The sequence below is a fragment of the Lynx canadensis genome, chromosome B4, assembly GCF_007474595.2.
Source record: "Lynx canadensis isolate LIC74 chromosome B4, mLynCan4.pri.v2, whole genome shotgun sequence".
Classification (NCBI taxonomy): Eukaryota; Metazoa; Chordata; class Mammalia; order Carnivora; family Felidae; genus Lynx; species Lynx canadensis.
The window spans coordinates 124691829-124705694 of NC_044309.1; the positions used below are offsets into that span (position 1 = coordinate 124691829).

At 43.9% G+C, this 13866-nt stretch overlaps 1 protein-coding gene across 2 annotated transcripts in view; it reads left to right on the plus strand.

The window, feature by feature from the left end:
* Positions 1–13866, plus strand: part of CB4H12orf75 (chromosome B4 C12orf75 homolog) — a 39670-nt gene that overhangs the window by 18687 nt on the left and 7117 nt on the right. The gene's annotated exons all lie outside the window — the stretch shown is intronic.

Here is a 13866-nt window from a genome sequence, read left to right on the forward strand (position 1 = left end):
ACTGCGAGATCATGAACTGAGCTGAAGTCGGTTTAACTGACTGAGCTACCCAGGCGCCCCAAAAGTGTATTTCTGTTATAAAAGGAATACCTAGAAAATTTGGAAAGTGCAGAAAAATATTTTTTTTAAAAAGAAAATAATTAGCTATTATCCTACCACCAGAAACAGCCATCATGAACACTTTACACAATTTTCTTCCATTTCTTCATTTTTCTATTTCTGCTCGGTTGTATGTGTGGATGGAAGTTTGTTTTGCTTTTTGTTTATTTTCTAAGTGCCCATGGACGGAAGGGTGGAAACCAGCGGAGTGAGATGTGCTGAGGGTGGTTTGGGGAGGGCGTCATCTCTGATAAGAGGGACCATCTGATGGAAGTGAATCCCAGAAGAGGTGGAAGGGCTAAACAACTTAGAGAGAAAGTTAACCTTAGTAACTTGAGATGTGGAGGGAAGCCTGGGTGAGGATATACAGGCATACCCTCCTTTTATTGCATTTTTGCTTTACTGTGCTTTGCAGATACTGCATTTTTTACAAATCGAAGGTTTGTGTCATCCCCGAGTCAAGCAAATCTGTGGGAGCCTTTTTTTTTTTTTTTTTTTTTGCAACAGCATTTGCAACTTCGTGTCTGTGTCACATTTGGTAATTCTCAATATTTCAGCCTTTTCAATGTCATATTTGTTATGGTGATCTGGGATCTGTGATTATGGCTAACAATAATGTACTTTTTGATTAAAGTCTGTACATTGTTTTTGTAGACATAATGTTATTGTACACTTAATAAACTACAATATAGTGCAAACATAACTTTTATATGCACTGGGAAACCAAAACATTCATTGACCTGCTTTATTGTGATACTTGTTTTATGGCCGGTCTGGAACCTAGCCTGCAATATCTCTGAAATATGCTTGTAGAGAAATGTAATCACCATAGCACAGATGCATGCGTATCAGTGAGTGAGGCTTTCTTTTTCTTCTCCCTCTGTCTCTTAAAAAATCACAGTGCTGTAACATGCAAAACAAAATAGATGTGGGTTCCATGTGATGACAGTTGGCTGCTTTCACAAACCTGCAAAAATCAACCATGCTTTTTGCCTTATTTCAGTGAATTTTCTTAGCTATTTGGCACAAATAGGTTGTGTTGGGATTTTTGGTTGGAAATGGCAGAAGCCCAGCTTAAACTGGCCTAAACAAACAAACAAGAAGGAATTTATTGGCATGTGTAATGGAAAAGCTCCAGGGGTTTGGCCCTAGTCACAGCTGGATCCAGGTGATCAAATGACAGGAAGAAACTCATCTCTGCTTTCCTGTTTTAGGCTCCATTCTATTTTTTTTTTTTCTTTTTGGAAGCTTTCCCAAGTAGTGATGGAGATGGCCAACTTTTTATCTTATCAGATTAATAATTCCTGTGGAGGGGTGCCTGGGTGCCTCAGTTGGTTGAACGTCTGACTACTGATCTCAGCTCAAGGCATGATCTCAGGGTCATGAGTTCAAGCTCTGTGTTGGGTTCTGTGCTGGGTAGTGAGATACTTAATAATAATAATAATAATAATAATAGTATTATTCCTGTGGAAAAAGAGCTTTTCTTTCCCAGTAGTATGGTTAAAATCCTAGGGCTAGGACTCTCCCTGCCAGTGCATGGGGTCATGTTCCTCTCTCAGAATCAACCTTGAGCCAGGGAAATGGGCTTCTCATTGGCCAGGCCTGGGTCATGTGTCTACCACTGGAGCCAATCAGCATCATTAGCTCCACCTGACCATATATGGTCAAAGAGTGGGAGAGTGGTGGTCCTCACACTACAGACAAATTGGGATGCTGTTACCCAAATGGGGCAAACATACGCAAGTACATTCTGCACTAGGTCAATTTCCATCTCTTTATTCAAATTTTAAGCGATATTTATAAGAATATTACAAACATTTTAGTAAGAAACAGTATTAAAGAAGATGACACTAATTTAATGTTTGCTACTGAAAATAAAAGATCATAGGCACTCAGCTTAAATGAGGTATTTCAAATACTTTTTTTTGCTTAGAACCTGTATGGTGACCTTTCATGAGGATTCCGTTCTTGACAAAGCAATTTCATTGCTCTGGAAGGTAGCAGCTACAGAGGAGAATATCTCAGAATGAGTTAACAGAAAATACATTGAAGCGCTGCTTTTTAAATTAAAATGAGATTATGACTCTTTCATCTCGAGTGTCCTTGGAATCCTTTATGAATTTCTCATGTCTAATGCACCTGTGTCAGCTGAACACTCTCTACTCCTAGTTACAAACCTGAGTGTATTGGTGAAGAAGCAGGAGGTTGAGGTGCATGGTGTGGAAGTGACAATGAAAAAGCATGCATTTTGGAGGCAGAGAGACCCGTGTTTATTTATTTTTATTTTTTATTTTTAACTTTATTTATTTTGAGAGAGAGAATCCCAACCAGGCTCTGCTCTCTCAGTGCAGAGCCTGAAGTAGGGCTTGATCCCACGAATGATGTGAGATCATGATCTTGGCCGAAATCAAGAGTTGGACGCTTAACTGACTGAGCTACCCGTGGTGGGGTGTCCTCCGTAATCTTAGCCGTAAAATTGGGATGATGGTAAGTATACAGGGCAACCATCTTCATCATTATCGTCATCATTGTTCTCAGTTCCTAGAGCTTATCTTTATTGAGGACTGTATGCCATATAGTGATTTCCAGCATCTATGTTATCCCATTCTGTACCCGTGATGATCTGATGGAGACAGTAATGCTGCCTCATTTTACAAATGAGGATATGGGGCCCAGAGAGGTTAAGTAACTGCTCAAGGGTTGTGATGGTTATTGGTACAGTATATTTAGTATCCCAGGATGATACTTGGCATTATGCTTTGCTGCTGCCTATACATGGGAGTTAGAAGTGTTTGATGTTTTAAGTGTCACTGAAAAGCAGAGGCTCTGTCACAAACACTTGGCAGTAGAAGACCCAGCGCAGAGCTGCAGTTCAGAACCACGCAGTCCCGCTGTCTGCCTGTCGGTACACGGTTCGATTCTCCCTAGGTAGGGCAGTGCAGTAGGAACAGGAAGACCGAAAGCAGATGGGTGGGTTCATCCCGGGACACAGAGATTGGTGTGACCTGCAAGGGTTGATGAAATGCTTGGCTGCAAGGCACATGCTGGAGAGGGGGAGCCTAAGGGGCTGATGAATGGGGAGAGTGGGCGGATGGCTGGACTGGAGGCTTCTTGGGGATGCGGGGAGAGGGGAAGATCGGAATAATGATTTTTTCCCCCCTCTAGGGAGTGACATTGTCTACTGTAAAATGTCAGAGGTGAAGTAATTCCAGGAACTAAGCTCTTCAGAGCAGTCATGGAGGGAGTTATTAGAGTAGCAACAAAAGTTGTTGGAATAGGGGAAGTCAGCAAAATGTGAAGCAAAGGTCGACTGGGTGATTTTCATGGAATTTAAAATACTCCAAGATAATGATGGTTCAGAAGAAAACCTCTGGGTCAGGGCCAAAATCTTTAGTGTATTTGGGGCTGCCGTAGCAGGGTTCCAGTGTCCAGAGGAGAGTGTTTGAATGAAGGTGACATTGGCCCTATCTGAAAGAGCTCTGCGGGGAGGTTGGGAGCCTGCTGGCTTCATCTCCTGTTTGGAGACACTGGGAGATTTTGAGAAAAGTGATACCATCAGGGAAAAGCAAGTTTTCTTAAGATAAGGAGGTGGAGGGAGCATTCCTGTCTTTAACAAATGATGCTTCTACAGCCATTGCCAAAATGATCCCAAGCACTGTGTGTTTCTTAGAAGGAGAGCAGAAGGAGGGGAGGGGAATTGCAATTTGGCTCTCAATCCATTGCCCTTATACAAAGAATGAATGTTATTCATGTTTTCCAGTAATACATTCTGGAAGAAAGAACAGGACCAATATTGGCCAAGGGGGTCATACAAGAAGAGAGATTTAAAGATAACTCTTCAAAGAAGTTTTGAAACCTTGAAGAAATGAATGAGATTACATATATTCCAAAATACATAATTAAGTGTTTGGTAGAATTGATTGGAATCACACTTAAAAAGCAGGAGTCATCAAAAGAACGTATTATAAAGAAAATTAAATGATTCTACTTTATCCAGGGAGCTGTAGTGTCAGCGGGAAGTCAACATTGTCAATTAACAAACCTATTCCAGAATATTATCATGAATGGCAACTAAAAATAGACAATTAGAGCTACGCACATGGTCTCCAGAGGTTTCCATATTAAATCTTACTGTTTACAAATCAAAATAAGTTTGGCCTCTTTAGCAACACTGCAAATATGGAAAAAGAAGAGACTGCAGGCTGTTTTTTCTACTTGTTAGATTATCGCTAATAAGAAGCTCTATATTTAGAACATTTTTCTTGATAAGTAAAAATATAAATCATTTCCTTGCCACACAACTGTGTTCGTTCTGGAAGGCTAGGGAAATGAGAACTTTGTGAATTTTAAGGCAAGCTGTGGCGAGGCTGAAACAGTAGATGATAATTGGAGTGGCTCGCTTGCTGGCTAATATTTATCATCTGTATTTGTTCTTGAAAGTGAACATCATGTATCCATGCCATGGTTCCATTTATTTTATCTTCGGAACCTTTTTTTTTTTTTTTTTTTTTTTTTTTTTAGGTCACTTGGGATAGCTATTCTACACAACCCAGAAACCAAGCAAATAATAGTGACGAAAATATTTTGACTACCAGGTATTACTGAGGATGAAAAAGTAGTGGTTTTATTTGATAGAGTGACTCTGAATAAGGTTTCTCTTCATTAAAGTGATAGTTATTGATCGGGTTGAAATCACAGTAGAATAAACTAAAAGATTGAAGTGTTCTATGCAGATAGTTGGTTTTAAATAGGCGGCCGCAAATATGTTCATGCAAAAAAGGACAGGCAGAAGGGAGCCAGCCTGCCCCAAACAGTGACCACAGACACGTAGCTGGTTTTGAGGCAGCTCATTTTCTGGAATCTTGACTTTAAAAAAGTCAGAGTATTATTGTTTAGGGGGAAATCCAGTCTCTCCGGTTTATTTAGGAAAGGTCCTCAAAGCTAGTATGAAGCAGATGGGGTGTGCCATTACCTAGAGAACGTGGATCCATATAGACACTGAATCTGAGAAGGGTAGGAGGGACCCTGTGCTGGCTTTAGCAGGTTCACAGGAAGTAGGCTAGAAGTATATGATGGAAATGCTGAGATAGAAGAAAGCAGTTTTGAAACTGTGAGCTCAGTTGTGGTGGTTGCCGTTGGTCGGTTGGGTTTTTTTTTTTCCTTCTTCTTCTTCTTCTTCTTTTTCTGCCACGCCTGTGGGAGGGTCTTGGGCTGGGTCAGTTTTGGTGAGATAGAAATCAGTAACCAGTCTACTAGTCTGCAAGGGTGTGTCATTTTTAAACTAACGGAGGAGTTATCTTTTCAACAATCCCCAAAGTGGGACAAATTTGTTCACCTGTGGTCCACCCTCAGTAACCCTGGTCTTTGCAAACATGGTGGTTGATGCTGTGACCGAGAATCTGAGTCAGAGCCTGTGAGCCTGAGTTCCAAGGGGTGGCTTTACCCTCGACACATTCTTTGCCTGCGAACATCTATCTATTCTTTGATAAAGGAAGCTGAACTTTTTGTTAACAGACGGAGACCCATTTTTAATTAAATGTCCAATGTATTTCTTAAACCTGGTCCAAAATTGTTATGTTCCATATGTTTGTAAGAAATGTTCTTGTGGTTTAAAAGGTTTTCCTCCTAAAATGGGGTGTGAGCTTGTGATTAAAAATGATTTCATTATTACATTTCTTCAAATATGACGTCACTTTCCACACATTTTCAAATGCTGTCTATGATTAGAAATAAAGCATTGTCCTGATACTAGAGGAAGCCATTTAGCAGCAGGCTTTCAGTCATGCCCCCTCTGGAGAAAACAAGCATATCCCGCAAGTGCACTCTGCATAGTAGTGGCTCACACGTAAGCAGAAAATGGAGTGCCTTCTTGTTAAAATTAATGGAAGGCTGTTAGTACTATTTTGTTCCTTTGCTCTTTGGACGACGGAAGTAAGTCTTCCTTCTAAGGCCGTCCTAGGCATGACTGCAAAATGGACCATGTTTGTACCCGAACCCCTTCCTGCAGGTTCTGTTCCTTGAATCTCTCTCCTGTGCCTCTCCCTTCACTGACACTGAGTGGGGCACACGTCCCTGCTAACAGAGGACTTGAAGTTGTAACTTTAGCCGTAAATTAAACTGCGTTTAAATCTTGGCCTTTCCAGACCCTTAAACATATTCAAATACGTGTTTGCTTACACCACTAAGTAAAAAAAGCCAGCCTATGTGCCTCTCTACACATTTCCTTCCCTCCCTTTACTCTTGATTGAGTTGGGGAAACCAGGAATCAAGAGGGCCCTGACTTTTTGTTTTTTAATTTTTTAAAAATGTTTATTTTTGACAGAGAGAGAGAGAGAGAGAGAGAGAGAGAGCGTGAGCACGAGTGGGGGAGGGGCAGAGAGAGAGGGAGACACAGAATCCGAAACAGGCTCCAGGCTCTGAGCTGTCAGCCCAGAGCCCAAGGTGGGGCTCGAACTCATGGACCTCGAGATCATGACCTGAGCCGAGGTCGGACGCTCAACTGACTGAGCCACTCAGGTGCCCCGAGGGCCCTGACTTTCTTGCCTTGTGCATTAGGGCAAATGGCAGGGGTGGGGGGGGTAGCGCCTGGGTGGCTCAGTTGGTTGAATGTCTGACTCTTGATTTCAGCTCAGGTCATGATCTCCTGGTTGTGGGATTGAGCCCCACGTTGGGCTCCACGCTGAGCATGGAGCCTGCTTGACATTCTCTCTCCCTCTGTCTCTGCCCCTCTCCCCAAGCTCTCTAAACAAACAAACAAACATTAAAAAAAAGACAGTCTGCCTGCCTCTTCACACTTTTCCTTCCCCCTCTACTCTTTATTGAGTTGGGGAAACAAGAAATGAAGAGGGCCGTGACTTTCTTGCCGTGTTGTGTTAGGCCATTGAAACGGTGTCAGATGGAAGGGCTTTTTCTGTTACTGTTTTAGATTCAGTTCCACGTTGAAGGAGTACTTCATAGCTTTTCAGTTTCCAGTTCTAATAGAGACAGCTGTTTGAGCCTCCTCTGTTTCTTCTCTGGTTAGAGCACTAGATTGGCCTACATTAGAATTGACGTGAAACAAAGCTGACTTTTCTTTCCCCATCTTTGCCAGACAGAAACTTCTGGTTTTCCTGGCAGTGCCTTTGGGAAAGAATAGCCTGGCTATGTGGGGAGGTGTGGAATAGGGTCCCCTCATCTGGGGAGGTGGTTTGGTTAGGTGCTGCTTGTCCTCAAGACCTACTCCGTCCACCCCTTCTTTTCCTCTAGACACACAGATAGAGTCAGAGCTCCATGTGCTCCCAAGGGACAGACACAAAGTCTGACCTGACTTTGTGTCTTATAGGAAAGAACTTATACTACAAAGTAATTGCAGGATTGTGTAGTTTATATTACCAGGAACTGAAGGAATGTGTGTGGAAATGGATCTAAGGGTGTGAGACCAAGGTGGAAGGAATATATACGGGGCTGGTATTGTATTTAACAGATTTTGTATTGAATAATTTAGGTGCATGGCGGGGACTCTAACAGTTTATTAACCTGGTTGGCGAGACTCTGCATCATTGAGCTTACTCTATTCAGGGGCAGAGTAGGTCACAACTTCCCTGGGGTCTGGAGAGGAAGGAATCCAAAGGCTTAAGGAAATTGGGATATTGGTGTGAATTTCTCAAGTATGACCTGCTCCCCACTGCAGAGGACACCGCCCCCCCCATCCCCACTAAGCTTTGAGTAAATTGGGGAATGCATAGTGAGAGGGTGTACCCAATAAGCACTAAGGGGGTGGTCCTCTGCAAGGTGGCTGTGCCCCTGAGATGGGCTCTTTATCTCATGTGGTATGACAGAATCCCAGAGGACAGGATCACATGTCTACCAAGTGGTGGTGGAACTTAACCACAAGGTGGACACACTTACCATAATAGATAGCAGGGTTGGGATGACGGGGCACAGGGGCTCATCCTGGAGGGAACTCTGATGATAGCTGGTGGATTACAGCCTGTCTAGGGATAAATTAGAAGGATAGCCTTCTAAAGGGTCATTTTCTCCCTCTGTGTATTTTTTATAAGAGGAAAACTTCTGGTCTATGAGCCAGAAACCTAATTTGAGTCATTACAGTGGAAAGGCATAGCCATTTAACCCAGTTTCCCAACCCAAGTCAGACTCCCAGTGATTGAGGCCGTGTTCTCTTGAGGGAACTTTTGTCACTGCCACCTGTATATACTGTAGGTATTTCTCCACACCTTCTCAAGGGACCTTTGTCTGTTTACTAGAGTAGCTGTGTCCAGAGCAAAAGGAAGTACCTGGACCTTTTAGAGCTTTCTAGATACTGACTCTAAATTGATGTTAATTCCTGAGGACCCAAAAATGCCACTGTAGCCCAGAAGTCCACGTGTGGGCTTATGATAGGAAACTTGGCTAATGTTCAAATTATAGTGTGCCCAGTAGCCTGGAGACCCATGCTCTGGTTTTTTCCTTAGTTCTTGAATTCATAATCAGAGGAGGCATATTTGGCAACTGGGAGAAGCCACCCATTGGCTCCTTGACCTGCAAAATAATGACTGTCATGGCAGGAAGGGCCAAGTGGAAGCCCATGGAATTTTCCTTCCCTACTAGAATAATAAACAAAAAGGGATACAGCATCTCTAGGGGGAACTGCAGAAATTAGTGCCAGCACCAAAGACTTGATAAAATGATGGCACGGAGATACTTCTCACATCCCCATTTAACTTGCCTGTTTGGTCTGTCCAGGAGGGAGGTTTATTTTAGAGAGTGACTTTGATTATTGCAAACTTCGTGAAGGGGCAATTTCAGCTGCCATTCAAGGTATGGTGTCCTTATGGAAAATAGCCAGCGTAGCCTCTAGCCCCTGTTATGCAGCCTTTGGTGTGGCAAATCCCTTCTCTCTGCACCAGTTTGCAAGGAGTACAGAAGCAGTTTGCTTTTACCTGGCAAGGCCAACAGTATACATCACAGTCTTGCCTCTGTTCCGTAGATCCCCCTGCTTCCCCTCATCCTCTGTTCTGCAATATCCTGATCTTACTGGTATCCTTCAGCACATCCTAATGGTCCCGTGCATTGACCTGGATAAACAGCAAGTCACAAATGCTTTTGATGCTTCAGTGAGACATTTCAATTCAGGAGGTGGGAGATAAACCCCTCTTGCTTCCAAGTAATGTATGGGTTAGCATCCACACAGAGGAAAGGAAACCACATTAACTATATTAACAGAAAGAATTCACTAGGAGGAGTTGGTTAAGCGGGTCTTGGAGGATAGGGAAGGCTGACTGACTGATCAGGGGTGGGAATAGCAGGAAGTGGCTACCACTTCTCAGGCTAGAGTGACGAAGGAAGGAGGTTGGGGCCGTCATAATCTGGGTTGGAGGAGGAGGAGTTTGTGGGTTGGGACCCAGGATTCTGAGGCGGTGGGGGTGGGGGGGGGGTGCGCACTGCCAGGTCGGTGCTGTCACATCTGAATGTTGTAATCCGGGGCCTGTTCTGGAGACTGGAGCCAGCTGCTGGGCTGATGCAGACAGGGATAGAGCACAGCTGGAAAGAGCAGCCCTTTTTCCCTCCTTTGCATTTATGTCTCTTTTTTATGTCCCTCTAGCATTCCCTTTGGTGGAACCTAATAGGGAGACTGGCGGTGGAGGAGAGCATTTTGTCAGAGTCCCAGCCCCACAGCCCAGGGTGTGGGGAGGGGCAGGATTTGGAAGCGAGAGGTCACAGCTGACAGGAGACAGAGTCCTGCACAGGTGCCCGAGCAGGAGCAGAATTTGTCTTGAAATGCCATATAGTTGTCTCCAGATCACTCTTGACCTCTTGGTAATCTGTGCTGGTTTTCCCTCCCTCTCCTTGACCCCAGCCTGTGGCTCCATGGAGGGGAAAGGAGTCAGTAAAAATTACCTTTCACTTTTTGTTTGTAGGTGATTTGGTTATGGTAGCTGGTCCCTTACCTCTTATAACTCCGTGTTTGGGTCTCCTAGTAGAAACCTCATCCTCAAGGATTCTTCCCTGTTTCTGGTACATTTCCCAGTTTTCAGTGCCTCTGCTTGTAGCTGTCTGGGCGTTGACTCTTGAACTGTGTTTCAGAACTATTCTTTGGGAGTGGATTACCATGATGGGGGATTTAGCCTGGTTGATGTATGTGTCCTTGCTCCTTTTCTAAGGGAACAAGATTATGGGTAGGCTGAGTTTGTAGAGATATTGGGACCAGTTAGCACCTGAGGAGGGCGGGGCTTAAGTGCAGCAAAGCAGTTTATCCTCTTTTCCAGTTTGTCTGCCATGAATTGGCCTAGGTTTCACTCTGTTGATGTTTTCTAGCAGGGAACAATTCAGGCTTCAGGCTCTTCTCTCTAAGGTTCGAGGCTGGAGCCGTCTCATTCTGCGCCCTTACCTCTCTGCTTTAGTGCCGGCAGCGTATAGGGTAGTGCTGAGGACCTTCTAGACCATCTGTCCATGGCTTGCTGTTCACGCAAAGCTGGGGGAGGTGTGGCTCCCTCCACTTCCTTCACCGGTTGGGGGGTCAGATTTAGTACTCGAGCCACATTCACAGCTGCAGGCCTCACAGTAGCTACTGCCCTCCCACTTAAACTGTAGTGACCAGAAAAGAAAAATAATCAAGTCCTCAGTGGAAAATAGAAGTTCCTCCATGGTGGGGGTGGGGGTGGGGGTGGGGGACGCTCTGGCCTGAGCACGGTTCCCAGCCTGGTGTTCTGGATCAGTGGGACTGACAGACGACCACAGACTATTTTCATGACTTCGGAAACCAAACAGAAATCTGCATGTGTCCGAAAGGAGATGGCACAGGCTTACCAAAATGTAAAACTGATTTGCCTTTGAGTCAGAGACACAGGCTCCCCTTGGGTCATCCCGTGCTCATCAGAAGCTCTTTTGGGCACCTGTACGTCTGAGAAAATATCTGCCAATGAATTATTAAGGCGGGTTGATAACAAAATCTTTCCAAATTTTGTTTTATAAGGAGAAAAAACCCAATGATTCCTTAAAATGGTGTACATGTGGGGCAGCCCAGATATTTAAGCAGCAAGGGCATTCTTCAAAACTTAAGAATTTCCCCAAGGATTAGAATTCTGAAGGCTTGGTAAGTGCTTAGCAGTATATAGTAAGTTCAACCCCAAGTTTTGGACTGCTCCAAGATAATGCCCACTTCTCTTCAGTAAGAAATGACCTTTCAGGAATCTCTGCTGCTGCTTGATGGACCATTTCTTCTTCTAATGCAGTTGGGTCAGGACCACATTATGCCAGCTGGTAGGATGCTGTCCACTTGGCCACGGGCAGGGCAGCATTTGGTTCCCAGGCATCTGACCACACTGGCTTGGACCTGTCAGTTCACAAGGAGATTGGACTTAGACCAACCACCATTTTCTGATTTAACCTCAGTCTGGATCTGGTTGTTCAGATGAATAGATTCTAACATAACTGTCCATCAGGACAATTTTTAAACTTGTATAAAAATGAGTTGTATAGCAATTCAGCAAGTTCTGTGAGGATTGATTGCCCCTGGAGCAGTTAGAAGTTTCTCCGAAGGCCAACAAAATGTTGACTAAGACTCTTTTACTGTCTTACTTTTTCCTCTTCCCTTAAACGGAGTGATAAAAATTGGAGAGATCCAGCTTGGTGGATGGGGGTGTTTCTCTGATATACCCGCGTATGGGCTCACAGTTTCTGAAACAGGAGTCGGAATCACACAAACTGAGATTTGAATTCTGGCTCTGTTGCCTGGCTCTGTAACCTTGGTCATGCTACTCACTCAGCCTTTCAGAGCCTCAGGTTTTCGTGTTGAAAACGTGGCTAAAAGCCACCTTGTGATGAGGAAGCCATGTAATAGCACGAGCAGAATCCCTGCACAGTTCCAAAGGAGGCTATGAGAGCCAGGTGATGCTCAAAAGCTTTTGCAAGAGCGGTGTGGAGGCAGGTCCCAGGTCGGGAGTGGCCACCTGCTGTTTTGTCACTGGCAGCGTTCTGACTTTTCCATCTTCCTATTTGAGAGACAAGTGATGAATTAGAACACGGAGCATGGTTTTTGGTGTCAGGCGGGGTCTAAATGTCAGTCTTGCTTGTTGGTCTCGCATATTTATTTTTAAATTTTTTTTTTTTCAACGTTTATTTATTTTTGGGACAGAGAGAGACAGAGCATGAAGGGGGGGGCAGAGAGAGAGGGAGACACAGAATCGGAAACAGGCTCCAGGCTCCGAGCCATCAGCCCAGAGCCTGACGCGGGGCTCGAACTCACGGACCGCGAGATCGTGACCTGGCTGAAGTCGGACGCTTAACCGACTGCGCCACCCAGGCGCCCCTATCTCGCATATTTATTAATTGGCTCACATATTTATTAATGACACGGCTCTGTGAACCTGCTTCCCCAGGTCCAAACTCGCAGAGCTGTTGTGAGGTGCCCTGTGAGATGCCTGTGAAGTGCCCTGCCCCGTGTCTGACACACAGGAGAGACTCAGCGATGCCGCCATTTTTACCCATGTGGTCTTTGTATTGTAGAATAATTGTGTGTGGAAGGAACAGATGAAGGAGCGGCCTCGTACGTGGGGGCATATATACAGAGGCAGGCATTGTAACGTATTTGAAGGCTTAAAAGAGTGGGTATCTAATATAAATGGTATTTTTAATGACTTAGTAATTTGTCTGAAGCTTAATTTATCACCCAGTATCTGTGGCAGCTGCATTATCATTTCCTGCAAGTTAGATGTACAAGGTTGTTGATTAATTTTATAATGGAGAGCACAGAGTGGGTTTCAGGATGTTGAATACTTTATAAGAGACAGTAGATTAAAAATAATTTACTATTTTCTTATATTTGGGGGAGCTAAAATATATTTTAAAACTTTTAGTGTATCCTTAAGCAGAATCAGGCAAGGGGAGAAAGAATTAAGAAAGAATTATCCAGAGTTGGATATGAAAAAAAAAAAATATCTGTGCCAGAAAATGAGACATTGTATTTGTCCAAACCTACCAGTAGCTTCAGAAACAACATCATGATGGGATTAGCCATTTGGGACCAAGGTAAACAGTTCTAATAATCTCGAACCAGTCAGTCACCATCATTGCCCTATTATCTATACTAACGGGTTATAAATCCATTTAAAATTTTTTTTTTAACGTTTATTTATTTTTGAGACAGAGAGAGACAGAGCATGAATGGGGGAGGGTCACAGAGAGAGGGAGACACAGAATCTGAAACAGGCTCCAGGCTCTGAGCTGTCAGCACAGAGCCCAACGCGGGGCTCGAACCCACCGACCGCGAGATAGTGACCTGAGCTGAAGTCGGACGCTTAACCGACCAAGCCACCCAGGCGCCCCTATAAATCCATTTTAATTAAAAGTGGTGAACAACACCTTGTATACCACTTCACTAAAGCTTAACACCATTTCTAATACGGTATGACTTTGACACCTTTGAATTAAAAAACGATCCAGCTTTAGCAAGAAATGAATGAAATTGACGGTTATCTGGCAAATTTAGGTTATGTGCTCAATCTGGATAAATTAGATCTCAAGATGGATTTTGCACTCCATCGGAGTAGTAGCTGTGGGCATGGCCAGTGTTCAACGGATGATTTCCAAATCTACACCTCCCTTCTGCAGAGGTTTGAGACTTACTGGAGGTTGCAATGAAGCAAAATCTCTTGTACATATTCATTTGAAGCATTCCCAACTTTTAAATGGATGAAACCACGATCAGACAATCCCTAAAATTAGAAGATTCAGTGATTCATTCTTTCTTGTTGAAATCCTAAAGCCCTTTAGGATTACATGCTGGATTCA